This window comes from Scyliorhinus torazame, chromosome 2, assembly GCF_047496885.1.
Source record: "Scyliorhinus torazame isolate Kashiwa2021f chromosome 2, sScyTor2.1, whole genome shotgun sequence".
Classification (NCBI taxonomy): domain Eukaryota; kingdom Metazoa; phylum Chordata; class Chondrichthyes; order Carcharhiniformes; family Scyliorhinidae; genus Scyliorhinus; species Scyliorhinus torazame.
The window spans coordinates 187,467,417-187,491,751 of NC_092708.1; the positions used below are offsets into that span (position 1 = coordinate 187,467,417).

Consider the following 24,335-nt stretch of genomic DNA (forward strand, 5'->3'; position numbering starts at 1 on the left):
GGGGTTGGAGTATCCTGCCCTAAGTGTTCGCGCCGGCGTGAATGCCATAGCGTTTCACAACGGCGCAAAACGGGCACGGGAACAACCGAATCTGCCCCCCGTAGGGGGCCAGCACGGCACTGGAGCGGTTCACGCCGCTCCAGCCTCCCTTCCCGGCGCCAAATTGGTGCCGCCCCAACCTGCGCATGCGCGGGGGGACTTCCTCAGCGCGCAACATGGCGTGGGGGTCAGGGGCCGGCCGCGCAACAAAGACCCGGGGCTGGAGAGGCCGGCATGCAGATCAGTGGGCCCCGATCGCGGGCCAGACCCCTTCGGAGGCCCCCCCCCCCGGGGACGGAGACCCCCCCCCCACACACAGGCCGCCCCCGACCCTTCTCGCAGAGTTCCCGCTGGCAATGACCAGGGGTGAACGGCGCCAGCGCGACTCTGCCTTTTCCGCGCGGCCGCTCGGCCCATCCGGGCCGGAGAATCGGTGGCCCGGCCGCGTACAGCGGCCCCCGACCGGCACCGCGCCAAAGGCGCTGGTGCAAATGGCGGCGATTCTCCGCACCTCGGAGGCATCGGGGCGGGGTGGCAGGGTTGCGGCGATTCTCCGGCCCGGCGCGGGACTGGGAGAATCACGCCGCCTTCTGCCTAAAAGAGGCCTCCAACCCCTGGGGTGATTACCCCACTCTCACTGCCAATTGGGCCCCCAAGCCAGGTGACCATTACTCTGCTCTGTTTCCCTTAAAGGGGCAATATCCACAAATCACCACTAGCTCGCTCAACACTGTCCCCATCTAACACTCCCGGGTTAAGGACAGGTTGGATGTTGTGTAACAATGGTGCGGCTTGAACCTCAGCCACGGGGCCGTTCCCAATACTGCACTTAAACTTCAGAGTATTTATCCTCAGCATGCTGACCTTCCTTGTAGAATTAGAGTAGAGGAGTCTGTTAGTTTTATGTTGTAATGACTTGCTGCCAGCCAATGTTGGATGTGTATTAGAGAAAGGATTGCTGAGGATCCTGAGAGCATTAAGGGATTACAGTGTCCCTGCAGTAACTGGCAGCTGTGGTGAAAGCAGTGTGCAGGAACACTGCAAGGAGCAACAACAGATATGGAGTGCTTCAGATTCCGGGTCTGATTCAATCAGGTTCACCTCACTAGGAGCCTGTCAGTGGTAAGTAAGCTCGAGCTTTTAGTCAAAAATCTGTGATGTGTGCGAAATGGAGAGAGTGTGGGAGGGAACATCTCGATGATCTGATAGTCCAGCTGCTTCAGAGTTTGTTTGTCTCCGTAACCGTCTCCTTATATTTTTCCCAATCTGAGCACAATTAAATTGGTGGCAATTTAACAGGAGAGGGGCAACAGTCTGGAAGATTGAAGGGAAACTCCATCATAAATAGCTCTTGCCCTGCTCTCCGCGTTAACTGATCTCAAGTTAGCCAGGTTGGGGCTCCTGCTCCTTTGGGAATGGAAGGATGTGCTTTGATGCCGGCGCGAGAGAGACGTTTGGGTGGATTGAGTGGCCTATTCTCGAATTGTCCTGTTCCTCTTTCACTCCAGCTGCAGCTAAGAAAAAGACCCAGTCAGTATCGGCTGTGTTGCTCGAGTTGACAATTATCACCGCCTCATTGCCCAGCCTTTTAAAGTCTGACTTATTTCTGATGTAAAACCCATTTTCCTGCTCTGATAGACTCTCATTTTCTGGTGTTTAATGATTTCCCTCAATGGAGTTCCATGACTTCAGTAAAAGTTAGGAATTTGGTGAGAGACAGAGAGATGGGGAGATGTGGTAGTATGTATTGGGGGTCATGTGGGACTGGAAGCCCTAATGTCATTGGCTGACAGATCCCGGGTCCTGATTGGCCGTTGACCTCAAGCTCCGCCCTGAAGGCGGAGTATAAGAAGCCGGAGTCTTCCCCCGCAGGCCAGTTTACTATCGAGCTGCGGGGGAACAGACACGCTTAATAAAGCCTCATCGACTTCACTCTATTCGTCTCATGGAGTCTTTGTGCGCTACAATTTATTAAGCGTGCCTAAAAAAAAGGACTATGGAGCTCAGGATCATTCCGGAATGCCTGAGGATTAGCCCCCACGCAGTGAACGCGGCAGCAGCCTTCAAGCACTGGCAGACTTGCTTCGAGGCCTACCTCAGAACGACCACCGGCCGAGTCTCAGAAGACCAAAAACTGCAGGTCCTGCACTTGAGGGTGAGCACGGAGATTTTCTCCCTCATCGAAGACTCGGACGATTTCCAGACGGCGTTCGCAGCACTGAAAAGTCTCTACGTTCGCCCAGTTAACCAAATCTACGCTTGCTACCAGCTCGCGACAAGACGGCAAGCTCCCGGAGAATCGATGGACGAGTTCTACGCCGCGCTGCTGATTTTGGGACGAGCCTGCAGCTGCCCGTCGGTGAACGCAAACGAACACACGGACATGTTAATGCGCGATGCTTTTGTGGCAGGTATGCAATCCTCCCAAATCCGCCAAAGACTTCTAGAAAAAGAGTCGCTAGGACTCTCAGAGGCACGGGCCCTAGCAGCCTCCCTAGACGTGGCCGCGCGTAATACCCGTGCCTACGGCCCCGACCGCGCGGCAACCCATTGGGCCCCGTACGTACCCGTCGCGGCAAACCCCCTACCCCCCCCCCACAGGCTTGCGCGGTCCAAACGTCGAGTCGCACCGGGGGCGCCCGCTGTTATTTCTGCGGCCAGGCGAAACACCCCCGGCAGCGCTGCCCAGCCCGCGCAGCAATCTGCAAAAGCTGCGGGAAAAAGGGCCATTATGCAGTTGTGTGCCGGTCCCGCGAGGTCGCCGCCGTCCCGGGAGCACAGGGAGCCCTGCAAGCAGTTTACGCGCCCCAACCCCCCCAGCACGCCATGTACGACCCGCAGGCGCAGCCGCTCTGGGTCCCGACCACCGCGGTCCCGGGAGAACTGGGAGCCCTGCACGCCGCCTACGCCCCCCAACCCCCCTCCCCGCAGCCCATGTATGACCCGCCGCCGGCGCTACCGCTTTGGGTCCCGGCCAACACTCGCCACGGAGAGGAGGGAGTTTTCCGCGTCCCTAACGCCACATGAGCGTCTCCTTGTCTTCCCTAGGAGGTCCTCCTCTGGAACGTCGCTGCCGACCTGGCTGGCGGCCCCAGGACCCATCCTGCTCCGAAAGCATGTGCGGGCACATAAGGCGGACCCGTTGGCCGAAAGGGTTCACCTCCTCCACGCGAACCCCCAGTACGCCTACGTGGAGTACCCCGACGGCCGACAGGACACGGTCTCCCTGCGGGATCTGGCGCCCGCCGGCAACACGCACACCCCCCCGACACCATCAACCCACCCCCCCCCTTCCTGCCACCGCCGCACCCCGCGACCGCCCCCTTCCCAGGAGGATCGGTCCCCCTCCCCTCAGCTCCGACCAAGAATCAAGCCCAAGCTGAAACCGTACGGCTCCTGGAGGCGACAACACTGGTACAAGCACCACCACCACCGCCGGGGCCGAGGCGATCGACACGGACGACCAGACCGCCCGACCGACTCGTGGCGTCAATGTAAAACAAATATGGACTGTTCACAAGAACATTTTGCTTTTCTTCCTATACCCTCTGTAAATAGTTGCAACAGGACAAAATTGTCCAATACTGTATTGCCATGTGAATGTTTTGTCCTCCCAGGACCAGCCCTGTAAACCCTTACCACCATACGAAGCATCACCCCGCCGGGTTCATTTTTGACAAGGGGTGAATGTGGTAGTATGTATTGGGGGTCATGTGGGACTGGAAGCCCTAATGTCATTGGCTGACAGATCCCGGGTCCTGGTTGGCCGTTGACCTCAAGCTCCGCCCTGAAGGCGGAGTATAAGAAGCCGGAGTCTTCCCCCGCAGGCCAGTTTACTATCGAGCTGCGGGGGAACAGACACGCTTAATAAAGCCTCATCGATTTCACTCTATTCGTCTCATGGAGTCTTTGTGCGCTACAGGAGATACAATAGAAAAACCCTGAAAAGAAACACAGAAGGGGGCAGGTTGTGATGGGAAAAGCAAGTGCATCTCTGCAGGGTGGCAACACACAGCAATACAACCGTGTAAAATGTCCTCCATCACCTCCATTACACTACCTCATGCGCTTCATTCTATGCCGTGATGCTCCTGCCCTTCAAGACCAGCACTTTAATCCCAGACAGTGAGATTTGAACCCGTGTAATGGTCCAGCAACACAACTACACTAACATAACCTCTAGATCAGAAGGTCTTGCACCCTTCCCCATGTCAGTTTGCATTGTTTGCTGATGATGTTCCTCCTTTAGTCCGAGGGCTCTCTGGCAAGCATCGAACCACTTTAACACCCAGCGGGATTAGCTCATCGATGAGGCGCCCTGAGAGATTGAGTTGATTAACTGAGTTGAGGCTGTGTCAGGATTAATTACTTAAAGGATTAGAGCAGATGCACTGTCAAACAGAGCTTGTACATGGTTGCTATGGCAGCTGGATTTCACCAACCTGGTTGGTTGGTGTTAGTCATAAGGGGTCGTCCTTCTGGTGTCACCGAATCAATGACAAAATGATTGATGCTCCCTCGAGAATGTACACTGAGCTGACCCATTCCACCCTGTCATAATATACACCAGTATATCATGGTGCAGACACACACTGATGGACACACAGTGGGACCAATCAACACACACAACACCGCAGCCAATCACCAGTTAGAGCACACGCACTATAAAGACAGGGGGCATCAGAGTTCCCGCCCATTCGAGCTGCAGCTAGCTAGTAGGACAGAGCTCACAGCCTGCAGCACAGACATTCACCATGTGCTGAGTGCATCGACTGGTTAGGACAAGGCAAAGGTCTTTAGTTAAAGCTAGTATCAAAGAACAAAGAACAAAGAAATGTACAGCACAGGAACAGGCCCTTCGGCCCTCCAAGCCCGTGCCGACCATGCTGCCCGACTAAACTACAATCTTCTACACTTCCTGGGTCCGTATCCCTCTATTCCCATCCTATTCATGTTAACCCACAGTGAGAGTATGTTCAACAGTTACTGATTCAATAAAATAGTGTTGCACTATTTCAAGTGTTGGTGACCTCTATGTGTTCCACGGATCCAGAGCACCCAACACAACATGATACCAGTAGTTGAGGGATAATAGCACTTCTTAGACCTACCTGCAAGTGATCTGCCTTCCGCCAGCATTCCGTCATCCTGCAACATGGACAGCGTCCGCCCTCCGCCGCCGCTCCGCATCGCTGGCAACCTCGGGGCCAACTGGAAGATATTCAAACAGAACTTCCAGCTCTTCCTTGAGGCCACAGACAGGGAGGACGCCTCGGATACCAGGAAGATTGCTCTCCTCCTATCCACGGCCGGGGACTATGCCATCCACATTTTCAATACTCTCACCTTTGCGGATGATGAAGATAAAACAAAGTTCAAGACGGTCCTCCTCAAGTTTGACACTCACTGCAGCGTAGAGGTGAATGAAAGTTTTGAACGCTACGTGTTCCAACAGCGTTTGCAGGGTAAGAATGAACCTTTCCAATCCTTTCTCACGCACCTCCGCATCCTTGCGCAGTCTTGCAGCTACGGGCCCACCTCCGACTCCATGATACGCGACCAGATCGTTTTCGGTGTTCAGTCGGACCCCCTACGCCAGCAGCTCTCAAAGTAAAGCAACTCACCCTAGCGACCGCCATTGAGACCTGTGTCCTACACGAAAACGCCACAAGTCGGTATTCCCACATCCAAGTGGCTGAAACGGTGCGGCAAGGTCCCCACGAGGCGGAAGGGGTCCAAGTGATTGAGCACCTCCAGGGCCTCAGCCTGGATGAGGGCGGCCATTTTGCACGCTTTTCGCGGACTCCCGCGCTTGTGCGCTCCGAACGAGTAGACGGCGACGTCGAAGAACGTACTGCGCAGACGCGCACCACGCACGACCGCACCGCGCATGCGTGGTGGCGCATCGAACGTGCTGACGCTACGACGTGCGGCAACTGTGTTTCCGCCCATTTAAAACGGCAATGCCCTGCCAAATCCCGACAATGCCTAAGATGTGGCAGACTTGGCCACTATGCTGCCTTCTGCCGAGCAGCTCAGCCTGCCAATTCATATCGCTTCAGCCAGCCTCGCAGGAACGTCCGGGCAATTCAACCCACGGTCACCGAGTCCGATGCAAACCTCCCACACAGCAATGACACCGAGGACCCGAAGGCGCCTTTTCGAGTCGGTATCGTGACAACTAACAGGGTGTCCCAGAAGCAAAGAATCCAGCCTCTATCGGTATACAGCATCGATCCAGACGATGAGTGGTGTGCCACCCTGACGGTCAACCGGTCCCAAATACGATTCCGCCTGGACACTGGTGCCTCCGCCAATCTCATTGCGCGGTCTGACCTCCAAAGCCTTTGTGTCAAACCAGCCATCCTTCCATCTGCCTGCCAGCTATTGGATTACAATGGCTATGCCATTGATGCCAGCGGCTCGTGCCAACTTGAAGTGACACACAAGCCATCCTTCCTTTTGAAATCGTGGGCTCCTCAAAAGCCTCCCTGCTTGGCGCGCAGGCATGCAAGCTCTTGAACCTAGTTCAGAGAGTTCACTCTCTCTCTCCTGATGACACGTCTGCCTTTCAGGACACTGACTTCAGGGCGCAACTCGACGCCATCATCAACCAGCACCACAACGTCTTTGAAGGCATGGGCACGCTCCCATATACCTACAAGATCTTCTTGAAACAGAACGCCACGCCTGTGGTGCACGCACCTCGCAGGGTCCCAGCACCCCTCAAGGACCTCCTCAAGCAGCAGCTGCAGGACCTCCAGGACCAAGGAGTGATTTCCAAAGTCACGGAACCAACCGACTGGGTCAGTTCCATGGTATGTGTAAAAAAGCCTTCCGGCAAATTGAGACTTTGCATTGATCCCGAGAATCTAAATCGCAATATGATGAGGGAGCATTATCCAATTCCCAAGAGAATTCCCAAGCGAAGAGATCACATGCGAGATGGCTCGCGCCAAGCTCTTCACCAAACTCAACGCCTCAAAAGGTTTCTGGCAAATCCAGCTTGACAAATCCAGCAGGAAACTGTGTACATTTAATACCCCCTTTGGCAGATATTGTTACAACAGGATGCCGTTTGGGATCATATCTGCTTCAGAAGTGTTCCATAGGATTGTGGACCAAATGATGGAAGGCATTGAAGGGGTTCGCGTCTATGACAGCGACATAATCATTTGGTCCATTTGCAGGAGCATGTCAGTCGCCTCCAGCGCGTATTCAAACGTCTCCGTGAGCAGGGCCTCCGCCTCAACAGGGCCAAATGCTCTTTTGGTCAGACGGAACTCAAGTTCCTCGGGGACCACATCTCCCAGTTGGGTGTGCGGCCGGATGTGGACAAGGGGCTGCTATCACAGCCATGAAAATGCTAGAGGACAAGAAGGCGGTCCTCCGATTTCTGGGCATGGTCAACTTTTTAGGGAAGTTCATTCCTAACCTCGCCTCTCATACTACGGCTCTCAGGAACCTGGTCAGGAAGACAACAGACTTCCAATGGCTCCCTGCCCACGAGCGAGAATGGAGGGAACTCAAGGCAAAACTGACCATGGCCCCGGTCTTAGCCTTCATTGATCCAGCAAAAGAGACCAAAATTTCGACCGATGCCAGCCAATCCGGCATTGGGGCAGTGCTCCTGCAACGCGATGAGGCCTCATCATGGGCCCCCGTTGCATTTGCGTCACGTGCCATGACCCCCACGGAGCAGCGTTACGCGCAGATAGAAAGGGAGTGCCTGGGCCTTCTGACCGGTGTGGTTAAGTTTCACGATTATGTGTACGGACTTCCTCAATTCACCGTCGAGACCTACCATCGCCCACTGGTCAATATAATACAGAAAGACTTGAACGACATGACGCCTCGCCTCCAGCGTATTCTTCTCAAGCTCTGGCGATATGACTTCCAGCTGGTATACACCCCAGGCAAAGACCTCGTCATTGCTGATGCTCTCTCCAGGGCAGTCAACACTCCATGTGACCCAGCGGGATTTTGTCTGCCAGGTTGACGCCCATGTGGCCTTCGTGGCCTCCAATCTACCTGCCATGGATGAACGCCTCGTCGCGAGAGGCGAGACGGCAGCTGACCCTTTGCTACAGCGTGTCATGCGTCACCTAACAGATGGGTGGCTCAAGGGCCAATGCCCTCAGTTCTATAATGTCAGAGATGATCTGGCGGTAGTAGACAGGGTTCTTCTGAAACTGGACCACATTGTCATCCCGCATAGCATGCGCCAGTTCATCCTGGAACATCTACACGAGGGCCATCTTGGCGTGGAAAAGTGCCACCGACGGGCCCGAGAGGCAGTGTACTGGCCCGGCATTAATGAAGACATAGCCAACACAGTGCTCAACTGCCCCACTTGTCAGCGCTTCCAGCTGGCCCAACCACGTGAGACCCTGCAGCCCCATGAGTTGGTCACGTCACCTTGGACCAAGGTGGCATCGACTTGTTCCACGCGCTGGGTAGAGACTATGTCCTGATCGTGAACTACTTTTCAAATTACCCGGAGGTGATACGGTTGCACGATATCACATCGTTTGCAGTCATCCGTGCCTGTAAGGACACCTTTGCTCGACATGGCATCCCACTCACGGTTATGTCGGACAATGGCCCCTGCTTCGCAAGCCAGGAATGGTCCAACTTTGCCAGGCGGTACAATTTTGCCCATGTGACATCCAGTCCCCTGTAACCCCAATCCAACGGCAAAGCGGAGAAGGGAGTCCATCTAGTCAAACGGCTCCTCTGCAAGGCTGCCGATGCTGGGTCTGATTTCTACCTTGCCTTGCTGGCCTATCGCTCCGCCCCACTATCCACTGGCCTGTCGCCAGCCCAATTGCTCATGGGTCGTACTTTGAGGACAACGGTGCCGTCCATTCATGTCCCAGACCTTGACCACATTCCGGTCCTTCGACGGATGCAGCTGTCTCGTGCACAGCACAAGGCGGCTCATGACTCCCGTGCAGCTGATCTCCCTGCTCTGGCTCCAGATGACAATGTCCGCATCCATCTTCCGGATGGTGGCTGGTCTGCAACCGCTGTTGTCCTTCGGCAGGTGGCCCCCGCTCATTCCTGGTTTGTCTACCGGATGGCTCCATTCTGTGCCGCAATCGACGCGCCCTTCGTCTCGTTCCACGCTCGCTACGTGATCCTCCACTGTCGCCTCGCCCTCCTGCTGACCCTGTCATGGACTATGCAGAGATCCCTGTCACTCTGCATCCTCTCACTCTGACGCAGTCCAGCCCACTCCTCAGCCGGCGGCTCCCGACCCACCCTTGAGGCGGTCAACCAGAATTCGTCGCCCACCTCAGAGACTTAATTTGTGAACTTTGTGGACTTGTAGACTTTCTGAATTGTTCTGTTCTTCCGTTTGATCATTTACATGGTTTGTATATTGTGTTCATCTCCTTATTCTTGCTGCATACTGTTTTTCTGCTCCAGGTACCTTCCCATGTAAATAGCTTAGTTCTCATGTACACAGTCCTGTAAATATGTCTTTCGCACACATGTAGCTAGGGACATTCTCACCATACACTATTTATTGCCACACATGTACATTCTTTTATAAAAGGGGGGATGTCATAATATACACCAGTATATCATGGTGCAGACACACACTGATGGACACACAGTGGGACCAATCAACACACACAACACCACAGCCAATCACCAGTCAGAGCACACGCACTATAAAGACAGGGGCCATCAGAGTTCCCGCTCATTCGAGCTGCAGCTAGCTAGTAGGACAGAGCTCACAGCCTGCAACACAGACATTCACCATGTGCTGAGTGCATCGACTGGTTAGGACAAGGAAAAGGTCTTTAGTTAAAGCTAGTATCGTGTTAACCCACAGTCAGAGTATGTTAAACAGTTAATGATTCAATAAAATAGTGTTGCACTATTTCAAGTGTTGGTGACCTGTATGTGTTCCACGGATCCCGAGCGCCAACACAACACACCCTTCATAGTACATTCCTGGAGGCCAATCCCAACTCAACCTGTGACTGCTCAGTAGATCTCTGGGCCTTCCTTGAGAACCTGACTGGCTTCGGGATAAAGGGTCATGTTGGTGTGGTGTGAGTCATTAGGAATACATGTCCCAGCTTAGATTCCACTGATTACATTCCACAAGGGGAATCATCCTCCCGGCATCCTCCCTGTCAAGTCCCCTCAGGATCTTATTTTTTTTAAATGCATTCATGGAAATGTGGACGCCACTCGGTAGGCCAGCATTTATTGCCCATCCCTAATTTCCCTTGAGAAGTTGGTGGTGAGCTGCTTTCTTGACTGCGGCAGTCACTGTATTGTAGGTATACCCACAGTGCTGTTAGGGAGGGAGTTATAGGATTTTGACCCCAGTGACAGTGAAGGAACGGCGATATATTTCCAGGTCAGGATGGTGAGTCACTTGGATGGGAACTTCCAGGTGGTGGTTTTCCCATGTGGCTGCTGCCCTTGTCCTTCAAGATGGTCGTGTGTTTTGAAGGTGCTGCTGAGGAGCCTCGGTGAGTTCCTCTGCAGTGCATCTAGATGGTACACACTGCGGCTACTGTGTGTCAGTGGTGGAGGATGTGAATGTTTATGGATGGGGTGCCCATCAAGTGGGCTGCTTTATTCTGTGTGGTGTCGAGCTTCTTGAGTTGTTGGAGCTGCACTCATCCAGGCAAGTGTGAGAGTATTCCATCACACTCCTGACTTGTGCCTTATGGATAAGGTTTCAATAAGATCACCTCTCCTTCATCTAAACTCCAAAAAGTACAGACCCAACCTGCTCAACCATTCCTCATAAGCCTTCATCCCAGGAATCAGTCCAGTGAACCTTCTCTGAAATGCTTTCAATGCAAATATATCCTTCCTTAAATAAGGAGACCAAATCTGTACACAGTACTCCAGATGTGGTCTTGCTAATGACCTGTACAGTTGGAAAACAACTTTCCTACTTTTATACTCCATTCCCCCTCACGCCAAAAGCCTAATTACTTGCTGTACCTTTGAGCTGTATTTTACACAGTGAGTTCTCGGAGTTCAGAATGCTTTACCTCAGGGAGTGAGTGGATGGGGATGAGGCTTGCATCTTTTAAGGGAATATTGACAACAACAAAAAATCGAAGCAGAGGCAGGTACGGGAACAGTGAGAGAACACAAGATTAATTTTGGATTTTTCTAGGATTGACACGATTGGCTGAATTATTTAATTAAGTTCCGTGAGAGGATAGAGGACTGTGTCCTGGGAGTGATAGGAGACGACCAGACGGGATTTGTAAAGGTCAAGCAACTCAAGGCCAATGTTCGAAGGCTTTTGAATGTTATTATGATGCCCTCAGAAGGAGAGGAGGCGGAGTTGGTGGTAGCGATGGATGCGGAGAAGGCTTTTGATCGGGTGGAGTTTAATTACCTGTGGGAGTCGCTGGGAAGGTTTGGGTTTGGTGAGGGCTTTATTGACTGGGTGCGGTTGCTCTATCAGGCACCAATAACGAGTGTGCGTACGAACCAGCTGAGGTTGGCGTATTTTGAACTACACCGAGGGACAAGGCAAGGGTGCGTCCTCTCCCCGTTACTGTTTGCTCTGGCCATAGAACCATTGGCCATAGCGTTAAGAGCCTCTAGGAACTGGAAAGGGCTGGTTCGGGGGGAGGGGGGTGGGTGGTGCACCGGGTCTCGCTTTACACAGATGACCTGCTCTTGTACATTCCGGACCCGTTGGAGGGGATGGGGGCAGTAATGTGAGTCCTGGGGGAATTTGGCAATTTTTCGGGGTATAAGTTGAACATGGGGAAAAGCAAGATGCTTGCGATCCAGGCAAGGGGGCAGCAGAAGAGACTGGGAGAGCTGCCATTTAGAATGGTAGGGAAGAGCTTTCGGTATCTGGGAATCCAGGTGGCCTGGAAATGGGAGACACTACACAAGTTAAACCTATCCCGGTTGGTAGAACAAATGGAAGGGGACTTTAAGCGATGGGACATATTCCCGTTATCACTGGGGGGGAGGATACAGACCGTGAAAATGATGGTCCTCCCCAGATTTCTGTTTGTCTTTCAGTGCCTCCCCACCTTCATCCCAAAGGCCTTTTTCAAGCGGGTGAATAAGGTTATCTCCGGCTTTGTGTGGGCGGATAAAACCACGCGAGTGAAGAAAGTGTTGCTGGAGCGCAGTCGGGGGGAGGGTGGGTTGGCGCTGCCGAACTTCTGCAATTACTACTGGGCGGCTAATATAGCCATGATCAGGAAGTGGGTAGTGGGGGAGGGGTTGGTGTGGGAGCGGATGGAGGCGGCGTCATGCAAAGACACAAGTTTGGGAGCACTGATAACGGCACCTCTTCCGTTCTCGCCGGCCCGATACTCCACAGGTCCGGTGGTGGTGGCGGCTCTGAGAATCTGGGGGCAGTGGAGGAGATATAAGAGAGTGGAGGGAGCATCGATTTGGACCCCGATTTATAATAATCATCGGTTTGTACCAGGTAGGCTGGATGGCGTGTTCCGGAGTTGGCAAAGGGCAGGAATTAGGAGGTTGGGGGATCGATTTATACACGGGAGCTTCCCCAGCTTGAAAGCCTTGGTGGATAAATTTGAATTGCCAGCAGGGAACGGGTTTAGGTATTTGCAGGTAAAAGACTTCCTGATAAAGCAGGTTACGGCCTTTCTGCTGCTGCCGCCACGGGGGATACAGGATAGAGTCGTCTCCAGTACCTGGGTGGGAGAGGGGAAGGTTTCAGATATTTACCAGGAGCTTTCGGGGGCGGAGAAAACTCCGGTGGAGGAGCTTGAGGGCAAGTGGGAGGATGAGCTAGGAGGAGAGATAGAGGCGGGGCTATGGGCAGATTCCCTAAGCAGGGTTAACACATCCTCATCATGTGCCAGGCTCAGCCTGATACAATTTAAGGTAGTCCGCCGGGCACGGTGAACTCCATGATACACTTTGGGGTTCGCTGAACCCTGGCCCATAACAACCTTAATAAAAATATTTTTTTAAAAATTAAGTTCCGTGAGCTTGGCTTGAAGATTTAGCTGAACAGACTCATTGGGAAACTGTGATTGGTCTCTGTCTCTTCAATTAAGTGGAAAGGCAGGAATGTTCAGTGAGGGATCCTGCCCCTTGTGCACTCTGTTGTGTTATAGAACATAGAACATTACAGCGCACAAGGGGGCAACATTTGCTATCCTCCAGTCTTCTGGCACTATTCCTGTGGACAAAGATGACTTAAAGATCAAAGCCAAAGGCTCAGCAATCTCCTCCCTAGCTTTCCAGAGAATCCTAGGTTAAATCCCATCCGGCCCAGGGGACTTATCTATTTTCACACTTTCCAGAATTGCTAACACCTCCTCCTTATGAACCTCAAGCCCTTCTAGTCTAGTAGCCTGAATCTCAGTATTCTCTTCAACAACATTGTCTTTTTCCTGTGTGAATACTGCCGAAAAATATTCATTTAGCACCTCTCCTATCTCCTCGGACTCCAAGCACAACTTCCCACTACTGTCCTTGACTGGCCCTACTCTTACCCTAGTCATTCTTTTATTCCTGACATATCTATAGAAAGCTTTAGGGTTATCCTTGATCCTACCTGCCAAAGACTTCTCATGTCCCCTCCTGGCTCTTCTTAGCTCTCTCTTTAGGTCCTTCCTAGCTAACTTGTAACTCTGGAGCGCCCTAACTGAACCTTCATGTCTCATCTTTACATAAGCCTCCTTCTTCCTCTTGACAAGTGTTTCGACTGCTTTAGTAAACCATGGTTCCCTCGCTCGACCACTTCCTCCCTGCCTGACAGGTACATACTTATCAAGGACACGCAGTAGCTGTTCCTTGAACAAGCTCCACATTTCCATTGTGCCCATCCCCTGCAGTTTTCCTCTCCATCCGATGCATCCTAAGTCTTGCCTCATTGCATCATAATTGCCTTTCCCCCAGATATTACTCTTGTCCTGTGGTATATACCTATCCCTTTCCATCACTAAAGTAAACATAATCGAATTGTGGTCACTATCACCAAAGTGCTCACCTACCTCCAAATCTAACACCTGTCCTGGCTCATTACCCAGTACCAAATCCAATATGGCCTCGCCTCTCGTTGGCCTATCTACATACTGTGTCAGGAAACCCTCCTGCACACATTGGACAAAAGCGGACCCATCTAAAGTACTCGAACTATAGCATTTCCAGTCAATATTTGGAAAGTTAAAGTCCCCCATAACAACTACTCTGTTGCTTTCGCTCCTATCCAGAATCATCTTTGCATTCTTTTCCTCTGCATCTCTGGAACTTTTCGGAGGCCTATACAAAACCCCTAACAGGGTGACCTCTCCTTTCCTGTTTCTAACCTCAGCCCATACTACCTCAGTAGACGAGTCCTCATCAAACGTCCTTTCTGCCACCATAATACTGTCCTTGACTAACAATGCCACGCCTCCCCCTCTTTTACCACCTTCCCTGAGCTTACTGAAATATCTAAACCCCGGCACCTGCAACAACCATTCCTGTCCCTGCTCTATCCATGTCTCCAAAATGGCCACAACATCGAAGTCTCAGGTACCAACCCATGCCGCAAGTTCACCGACCTTATTCCGGATGCTCCTGGCATTGAAGAAGACACACTTTAAACCATCTTCCTGCCTGCCGGTACACTCCTGCAACTTTGAAACCTTATTCATGACCTCACTACTCTCAACCTCCTGTATACTGGAGCTACAATTCAGGTTCACAATCCCCTACTGAACTAATTTTGTCATGTAGCATAAGCTGCTTCCTTGATGTATACTCTGACTGATGCACGATCAATTAAACTCAAAGACGAGGTTGTAACATAACTGAAGGCTTTAATAGGCTAGGGGCGAGGTTCTCCGACCCCTCCGCCGGGTCGGAGAATCGCCGGGGGCTGGCGTGAATCCCGCCCCTGCTGGTTGCCGAATTCTCCGGCACCAGATATTCGGCGGGGGCGGGAATCGCGCCGCGCCGGTTGGCGCCCCAACCCCCGCGATTCTCCGGCCCGGATGGGCCGAAGTCCCGCTGCTAGAATGCCTGTCCCGCCAGCATAAATTAAACCACCTACCTTACCGGCGGGACAAGGCGGCGCGGGCGGGCTCCGGGGTCCTTGGGGGGGTGCTGGGCGATCTGGCCCCGGGGGGTGCCCCCACGGTGGCCTGGCCCGCGATCGGGGCCCACCGATCCGCGGGCAGGCCTGTGCCATGGGGGCACTCTTTTCCTTCCGCCTTCGCCACGGTCTCCACCAGGGCGGAGGCGGAAGAGACTCCCTCCACAGCGCATGCGCGGGGATGCCGTGAGCGGCCGCTAACGCTCCCGCGCATGCGCCGCCCAGAGATGTCATTTCCGCGCCAGCTGGCGGGGCACCAAAGGCCTTTTCCCCCAGCTGGCGGGGCGGAAATTAGTCCGGCGCGGGCCTAGCCCCTTAAGGTTGGGGCTCGGCCCCCCAAGATGCGGAGGATTGCGCACCTTTGGGGCGGCGCGATGCCCGACTGATTTGCTCCGCTTTGACCGCCGGTCGGCGGACATCGCGCCGATACCGGAGTATTTCGCCCTAGATCTGTTCCCCAGCAGCTTCGGCACAGAATGAGGGGTGCTGGGACGGCACCAGTTCTTATACCCCGCCTGTCAGGGCGGAGCTACATACCAAACAGCCAATGGTAAACTCCTAGGTTTACCCAATGGTCTACAGCCTCTCGGGTACTGCAATACCTGATAATACCACGTTCACCCCCTGTTAAAAAAGAGTCCGGCGGGGGTGGTGGCCAGTGGTTACAATTGCATTTAACATGGTATGATCAGATATGGAGGTACCGTGATACCTCCTTACAGGGTTGTAGAGAATATTTACAAGCATGGAGGATATATACAGTCAGTGTTCATTTACAGTTACAGTGAAGCAATCAGTTGGTCGGGTGGCCTGGTCATCCTCCTGGATCGTCTGAGCCTCGGCGGGAGCGTGGCTTCGTCCCCCATGGCAGCTTCGTCACCCCTAGACGGCGCTGGTGGGGGAAATGGTTGACACGAGAGGGGGCGTGTTGCTCGTTTTAGCCTTAGTTTAATTGCTCTTATTCTGTCACCTTTGCTCTTGAGTCGCCAGGTATCTTTCTGATACCGCCACGTGGTTCAAGTCCGAGTAATGATTAATAATCCAACACACCGCTTAGTAAGAGTTAAATCAACGCTCATTTATTATATACAGCAATTAATAGTTATACATTAATTCTACTTCTAAGCTACTTCCTACAACTAACAGGCCAATACTTAACTTTGGAACTGGCCCACCAGGTCAGGGAAACAAATGGCCTTTTGTATGAGTTCTGAGCCTGCGGGATTCAAAGCTGGTACAGGTCGATAGTCAGGAGTGTCTATCTGGTAGCGAGCGTTGGAGTAAGACTTACGTTTCTCGCGGCTGTTGCAGAGGGTCTCGAAGGGTGCGGAGAGGAGAAGAAGGGTGCGGAGAGGAGAAGAAGGGTCGATTTGAACTTGGCCCCTATTCTTATAGTCTCCAGGGGCTTCCCGCCTCTCGGGGTGGACCTTGTACCTGGTTCCAAGTGATTGGACTTGGTCCCAATCACTTGGTTCGATATTCTCCAATGTTGGAGCGATTCCTTGATCGAGGGGTGGTCGTTTACCTCTCTTTGTGTCAGCTCCTGCTGGCGCCGAAAAGTCTGGGTCGGCTTTGTGTTACTAATTTGTAGCATATTGTTCCCGGGATTGCTACTTATTATGCAGATGGCTGGGGTGTTGTTATGTTGATGGCTGCAGGTATCGGTTTGATCTGGCTTCCCCAGAGGCGAATACACTGTTTTTCCTGCAGCTGTCTGTTTGAGTCCTTTTGGCTGATTTTCCCATCAGCCTCTTCCGTTCGCCATTTTAAATCGGGGTTTGGTCATTTTAATCGGGAGTTAGCCATTTTACATGGCTACATACCCTCCTTGTGATCCTAACGCGAAGCGTGAAGGATCACATCATAATTGTTATTTTCCATTCCCTGACCGGGGGGGACACCTCCTACATGGCCTCTGCACTGACCATAGCTATGCACAAAAAATTTTAACTCACGATTCTAAGGGCGCTATGTCAGACAGGGACATGCATTACAAAACAACAAACTTGGAACCTCTAATTTATCCTTAATATACTACCCTCGCTAAACATTCCATTATCCTACCTTCCTCAATCATACAACAAAAATCACAGCATTTCATACAGTCTTTCCTGGCTTGGCAGTCAAGCTCAGGATCATACAATTTCTTTGCTCATGAAAAAGTGTTTTTTTTTACATCTCTTTATTTACAACAACAATAAACGCAAGTGAATGCACTTTATTATTTTATTATAGATCGCGGGGGTTGGGGGTCTGGTCGTAACCGAACATAGGGGATCTGATCCTATATACCGGGGTTCGAGCGCGGTAGGCTCTCCTCCATTTACGTAGGCGCATAGTCGCACTACACAGCAGAGTATCGCCAACGCCAACAGTGTTTCAATCACATAGGACAGGGAGTACCAGGTTATGAACCTGGCACACCAGGATGATGCAGTGTCGCTGGTGACTGGGCTCTGGGTACTGCGGGGCAGTGAAACATTAACGGCTGGGGGGTTTGAAGTCATGGGGTTCGCAGTCACGCGCAACCAAATGTCCAAAAATAGTATGTTGATCACGATGAAGGAAGTCCTCATGGCTGTTCTTGGTCCTTTTCTTTCTTTGTGTTCTCTTTATTTTCTCCGGCCTGGAGCTTCTGGAGTTCTGTAGAAACAAGCATAGTGTCTGTAACTATCTTTGTTTCATATCTGGTATGCTAGTGTGTCTGTCCTTTGGTGCCAATTATTCCCTTATAATTGATCACTATGTGTGAGTCCCTCATTTTTTCCCAAAAAACAAATTTTAGGACACGGCACACTTCCCAATCAAGAACCAGTGCTGAGTTACCATCCCAATGTTCCAGGATGTAAATAGCAGATGGCGGGCAACCTAAAGGTTCCCTAAACAAACCAAACTTTTTGAAATGAAAAATGCCAAATGACGTGTGTATGGGCCGCGACAGGTAAGATTTAAATGGAGTCCCCGGGTAGGACGGCTACCAATGCCGTATCTCCCCTACCCGAGCGTAGTTGACCAGCGGGGGGGGGTCCTCAGGCAGGGCGGGTCTCAAGCCGTTTCTCCACTGCCTGAGCAACCGACAAGAACGGGCAAAAATGTAGTCATCGTGGTGGGGCTGCCATAGTGGTTCTATCCCTCGAACCAGAAGGGCAGTTATGATCGGGCGTCTGATACCCGAACAAGTATCAGCGGAAAAGCTAGTTCCTCTGAACAAGCGTCTGGCAACGGTGGGTCTCTGAAGGCAAGTCCTCAGAGGTTTCGGCCGAATGGGCGTGTGGCAGTGAGAAAAAATTCTCCTGTCGGACATACAACATGTAACAAACTTACAAACAACATAAAACATTCTGCAGGTTCCATCAGAAAGGACAACACTTTTCCCAAGCGGTTCCTTTTAAAACATCATCTGGACACCTCATTTCTCGGTTGCGAACAGGGTCGCAAAGGGGTTGGCGGTTTGGGAGTCAGACCCAAGGTCGTCCTCTTCTCCCGGGTGCTAAACTCTGGAGTGGATTGGGGCTGAAAGGGCTGCATGGTGTGTGTTGGGGTCGCTCTCGTCGTTGCGGACGAGTCGGTATGAGTTGTCACGGTGCCAATAATTGGTGTCTAGTTGGGTGGGGACAAAATCGGGGTCGTCAGTGTGGTTCGGTGGTTGGTGGTGGGGTTTATTTAGAAAAGTGATCATGAAGGGATCACTTGGATCATAGTCGGAGTCGCTGGGTGTGGGTCCGGTTACATGGGGATAGTAGGGAGGCGTGCTGTGGCTATCGTCCGAGTCACAGTCGCTGTTTCTGCTGCTGCAGTCTGTGGGCGTTCCGGGGCGGAGTGTATATTTCGGGGGTGGAGTCGAGGTCGAGTCCGTGGCTGGGCTGGACGTGGTGGGGATTGGTAGGGTTACGTTGGCTGTGGGTGGGGTGTGGTCTGCTGCGTCAAGCATGACGTGGTGTGTGTGGTTCGACTGTGTTCCATAAACCTTCAGCTGGTTTATATGAAACCACGCAGTCTTACCACTGGGGTACTTTATTTTGTAAACGGATGGGCTTCCTTTGTCCGCAATGGAATACAGACCCGAGTATTTAGGTGACAGGAATGTGCTGGGGTTATATAGAGACAGCATCACTTGCTGACCGATATCGTACTCAGTCGCATGCACTGTCTTGTCGAAACAAGCCTTGCTCTGTTTCTTTTTGGTGGCCAATTTTATTGCGGCTGCTAACTGAGCCGTTTTAACATTAGCAACTAATTGCTCCACGCCTTTCTCGTGTGTGAGGGCCGTTACTTCGGGGCTGGTCAGGTCTAAACCTAACAATTATTCCGTGCCTTTCATGGGGCGTCCGGTCATGAGGGTGTGTGGGGTGTAACCTGTGGATGTAGAAATAGTGTTACACAAAAACATCAGGGCAAAAGGGAGGACTGAGTTCCAAGTGGTGTTGTTCTGTTGGACCATTTTTCTGAGGGTGGTTTTTAGGGTCCGATTCATGCGCTCCACGATACCACTGGACTGTGGGTGGTATGCTGTGTGGAATTTTTGGGTGATGCCAAATATCGTGAGGACGTTCTACATGACGCGTCCCGTAAAATGAGAACCTTGGTCCGATTCAATGCTGCGGGGGAGTCCCCATCTTGTAAAGATGTGGTGGGTTAGAATCTTGGCTGTGGTTTTTGCAGTGTTTGTGCGGGCTGGAAATGCTTCCACCCATTTTGTAAAAGTGTCTATGACCACAAGTACATATTTATAGGGGGCAATGGACCTACAAAATCAATCTGAAGGTTAGTCCAGGGGCCATTAACGGGTCGGGTGTGGCTGAGTTGGGCCTTTTTGGCATATCTGTCGGGGTTGTTCTGCGCACAGATAAGACAATTTTCTATGTAATGGCTTACATCTTCCTTTAAATTTGGCCACCAACAAAGCTGTTTGAGATGGGCTGTAGTGGGATCGATTCCCTGATGTCCATGACCGTCATGGAACAAACAAATTAATTGGTTCCTGTCCAGGAACTACATAAAGGGTGTTTTTTAACACCACACCGTCATGTGTGGTCAGTGAATTTCTAAACCTCTCGTAGGAGGCGGGAGACTTTCCTTTTATAATCTCCGAGAGATTGCTGTCCTGCTTCTGGGCCTCCACTAGATCCTCGATTCTAGTCTGTGTGACCTGAACTGCACTTACTGGCGTGCTTTCGGGGGGTTTCCAAAAATACCCATGTCTGGAACCTGCCTTAGCCAGTGCGTCGGCTTTTACATTTCCAGGGGGGGAGGAACGATGGTGGCTGCGGACTTTTATGATCCCAAAAGTCCTGTTCTGGGCTTTTTCTAAAATATGGCGGAGTAATGGGGCTGAGGGGAGGGGTTTTCCGTCTGCGGAAACAAATCCTCTTGCTTCCCACAGGGGCAGAAATTCCGTGAGGCTGTTACAGACATAGAGGCTGTCCGAGTATATGTCTGCTGGGCTGGGGAAGGAATCTGGGTGCTCAACTATGTATGCAATGGCCGCAAGCTCTGCTGCCTACGCGCCTGAGTGTCCGGGTAGTTTCAACGCTATTTCCTCGAGGGCGCGCCCCTGCGCGTCCTCGACATAGATCCTGCAACCTGTTATGCGCTTCCCATCTAAGACTGTGGAAGATCCATCCACATAAATCTTAATGGGCTCACACGTGTCCGTGTGCGGGGGGCTCTGAGTTGAATTACCTATCTTTCTGGGGGCTGTTTTAGCGATAAAGGGGCCTGTGTTGTGGTGTGGAGAGATAATCTCACATTCATGGGGGGGTTCCGGGGTACTGTAAATTGTCGGCTAAGTAGGTGTGTGTCTTTGTCCTTTTTACTGTGATGTCCCGTCCCTGCAAGTGAAGGTTCCATCTGGCTGCTCTTATTTGGCTTACTGTACCGTCCTTGAGTTGTCCGTCCAGTAAAAGTTGGGTGGGGGTGTGTTCGGTCAGGATTGTGATGGGGTTCAGTCCGGTAATATATGAAAAGTACTGGACTGCCCAGAAAACTGCGAGCAGGTGCCTCTCACAGGCTGAAAATCCCTGCTCCACAGCATCTAAAAGTCGGGCGGCGTAAGCTACGGGTCTTAACTGGTCGTGCCATTCCTGCAGGGGCACGGCTGAAAGGGTGCGGTCTGTGGTCGCTACCTCTATGGCGTAAGGGGAAAGCGGGTCTGGAACTTGTAGTGCGGGGGCTGCTATGAGTGCCTGTTTTAAAGAGTCCACAGCATCCGAATGCTGCGGAAGCCATTCCCAGGGGGCTCCTTTCTTTAGGAGGTCTGAGAGGGGCGCTGCCTTGCTGGCGAAACCGTCAATGCGGTTTCGGCAGTAGCCAACCAGTCCTAAAAACGACCGGAGGGCTGAAACGTTCTGGGGATGGGGCAATTTAGCGATCGAGTCAATCCTTTTATGCTCGATCTCGCGTTTACCGCGCGTGATAATTGTTCCCAAATATATCACTTTTTCTTCCAAAATCTGGGCCTTTTTGGGGTTGACTTTACAACCAATTGAATGTAATAGTTCCAGGAGTTCGGACAGAAGCTCAATGTGCTCTTCCTTTGTGCCTGTATGCAGTAGTCGATCGTCTACATACTGTACCAGACATTCGGGGTGAGAGAATTTTGCGAATCCATTTGCCAGCTGTCGGTGGAAAATGGAGGGGGAGTTATGGAAGCCTTGTGGCAGGCATGTCCACGTGTACTGCTGTGCTTTAAAAGTGAAAGCAAATTTGTACTGGCACGCCTTTGCCAATGGAATGGACCAGAATTCATTACTGATGTCCAAAACCGTGAAGTAGCAGGAATTGAGTCCCTGCTTGAGCATGGTCTCAGGACTTGTTGCTCCGGTGGGGGCTGCTGCGGGGGTGACTTTGTTGAGCTCCCGATAATCGATGGTCAGTCGCCATGATCCATCGGGCTTTCTCACTGGCCAAATCGGGGCATTATTAGTGGAGGCTACTGATCTAAGTACGCCCTGCTCTAATAAGCTCTCTATTACTTTTAAGATTTCTCCCTCTGCCTCTAGGGGAAATCCGTACTGTTTTTGGGGTCGAGGGTCAGGTCCTGTTACTTGTACGGAGCCAGTCATCCGTCTACAGTCGTGCTTGTGGGTCGCGAATGCTGCTCTGTTCTTTTGCAGAACTGCCCTAACCTGCTTGTCCGTACTAAGCGTGGTCGGGTTGAACCAAAATTCGCCTACTGCGCTAATTTTATTCATATATTTGCCTATGTTGAGCGTTGCGGGGGCTCTAGTGGATTTTGCCATCTTCCAGACACACTGGTTGACTGGATCGAATGAAAGGTGGTGGGAATTCATGAAGTCAATTCCCAGAATGTGTTCTGCTGTGTGGGGCAGGTCTACTAAAACTACGGGGTGTTTGGTGGTGATGGTTCCGATTTGAATGGGTACAGGGGCTGTGATGTGTCCCTGCTGTGAGTGGCCTGTGAAGCTGCTGAGGGTGATAGTGGCTGTGGTGGGCCACGTGTCTTTTTGAAATAGGGTGGAGGAATTTATGGTGGTGCGGATCCCTCCTGTGTCCCAAAGAAATTCGATAGGCTGTCCCCGAATTTTCGTTGCGACTACGGGTCGTCCTGACCTATCCCAAAGGGTGTCGCAGACCCAACTGGGGGAGCCCGTACACCATCAGTCCGTTCCGGTCAAGTCCGTCCGATCCAAACGGGCGCAAACGCTATGGATTGGCTCTGTCTTTTTCTTAATCAGAGTGCCTGTCTGTTGGGCTCTCTGTGGCTTTTTAGGGGCATTGCACTCTTTTGCGAAATGTCCCAACTGTCCGCAGTTGTAACATTCTTGTGATTTGGGTGGGGAGCTGTTCGTTCTCTCATTTACCCAGGCGGGGTTGTGATGTGTTGTTTTTACTGCCTGCATGTCTGCGACGGCCTGCTTTTCTTCCGTGTTTTTAGCTGTGGGTTTACTCTGAACAGATTGCTCCCAAGCGCGGGACAATCTTTTCACCACCCACTTCTCGTTCTGGGCCTCTTCTGAGGGATCATAACTCGTACAGGCTTTCTGTCCTGCATCTGTGGCATGGGAGATAAGGGTGCGGGTCCATTTGGCCATGTTGTCTGGGGACAAATGGACACGGTCTACGTCTCCAAAGACTGCTGTGAAGTGAATCCACAGGCGTCCAGCGAACGCTGTGGGGTGCTCAGATTTCTTCTGCCTACATTTATTGAGGCCATCTACGAGGTCACCCCGGTTATACCCAATCGCATCCTGGATCGCGGTATACATTTCTGCAAGGGTGCCTCCTCCTACAATCTGTGGGTCGGGAAGGGCTGCTGCTACCGACGGGTCTAAACTTAAAACCATGAGCTTTACATGCTCTCTCTCGTCCAGGACGTACATGTGCGCCTGACGTCTAACTGTGGGGGTCTGAGCTGGGGAGGAACGGTGTGATCTTCTCGCACGCGTCCCGTAATTGGGTCACTGTTAAGGGGGTGGAATATAGATATTCCGCATCGTCCGATGTGGCTGTGAGGAGGGTGGTTACAGGGTTCATTGGAGCCTGAACTATCTGCTGTGTGGGGGGTTGGGGTGCTTTTCTCTTTTGGGTCTTTCCCTGCGCACATGTTCCCTGAACATATCTCTGCGCTGTTTCTTGTAACCCTTCCCAATCAGGGCCGTCTTCCTGGTCTAACTTTTCCCCAAAGGTTTCCTGAAATCCTTTCTGAACAGAAAGCAGCGATTGCAGCTCTGCAATCTGCTTTCGGCACTTTGCGTGATCTATGGTGCTCTGTCTTTGTTCTGTGGTGGCAGCGTGGAGTGCTCTTAAGGCTGCCTTGAGATCACTACACTGTTTCTGTAGTGTCTCTACCTGTTTTTCTGTTTCTTCTCTTACCAGGACTGCACGTTGCGTGTCCTGATGAGCCTTTTCATACTGTGACTGGAAACTGCTTAAATGCGCCAGACAAGACTGGTGAGCCCGTTTGGCGTCAGCCACCTCTTCATCCTTTGCTGCCAATTTCCTCCTTAATTCTAAATTCTCTTTCTCAACTTCGCTCATATCGACTTTACTCATCCGATGTGTGCCCTCAACTTCTTTGCGAAGCGTCTTGACGACCTCCTCTGTGCCTCGCAATTGTGCCAAACAGGACACGATTGCCATCGGCTTGCGAGCTTTCGCTAAGCTCTTTTTGTGTATCTCGCTCAGGTTCTCCCACCAAGTATGCCCTATACTTCCGGGACCTGATTCCCCATTATCGCAGAAATCATTCCACAGGGGCCAT

The 24,335-nt window shown here is 52.0% G+C and overlaps 1 protein-coding gene across 2 annotated transcripts in view; it reads left to right on the plus strand.

Annotated features, from left to right (window-relative positions):
* Positions 1-1,071: 1,071 nt before the first annotated feature.
* Positions 1,072-24,335, plus strand: part of LOC140394247 (MAGUK p55 subfamily member 4-like) — a 126,509-nt gene continuing 103,245 nt past the window's right edge. For both annotated transcript variants that reach the window (XM_072481299.1, XM_072481291.1), the window contains exon 1: positions 1,072-1,161. The gene's annotated coding sequence lies outside the window, so the exon portion shown is untranslated. The remainder of the gene's footprint in view (positions 1,162-24,335) is intronic.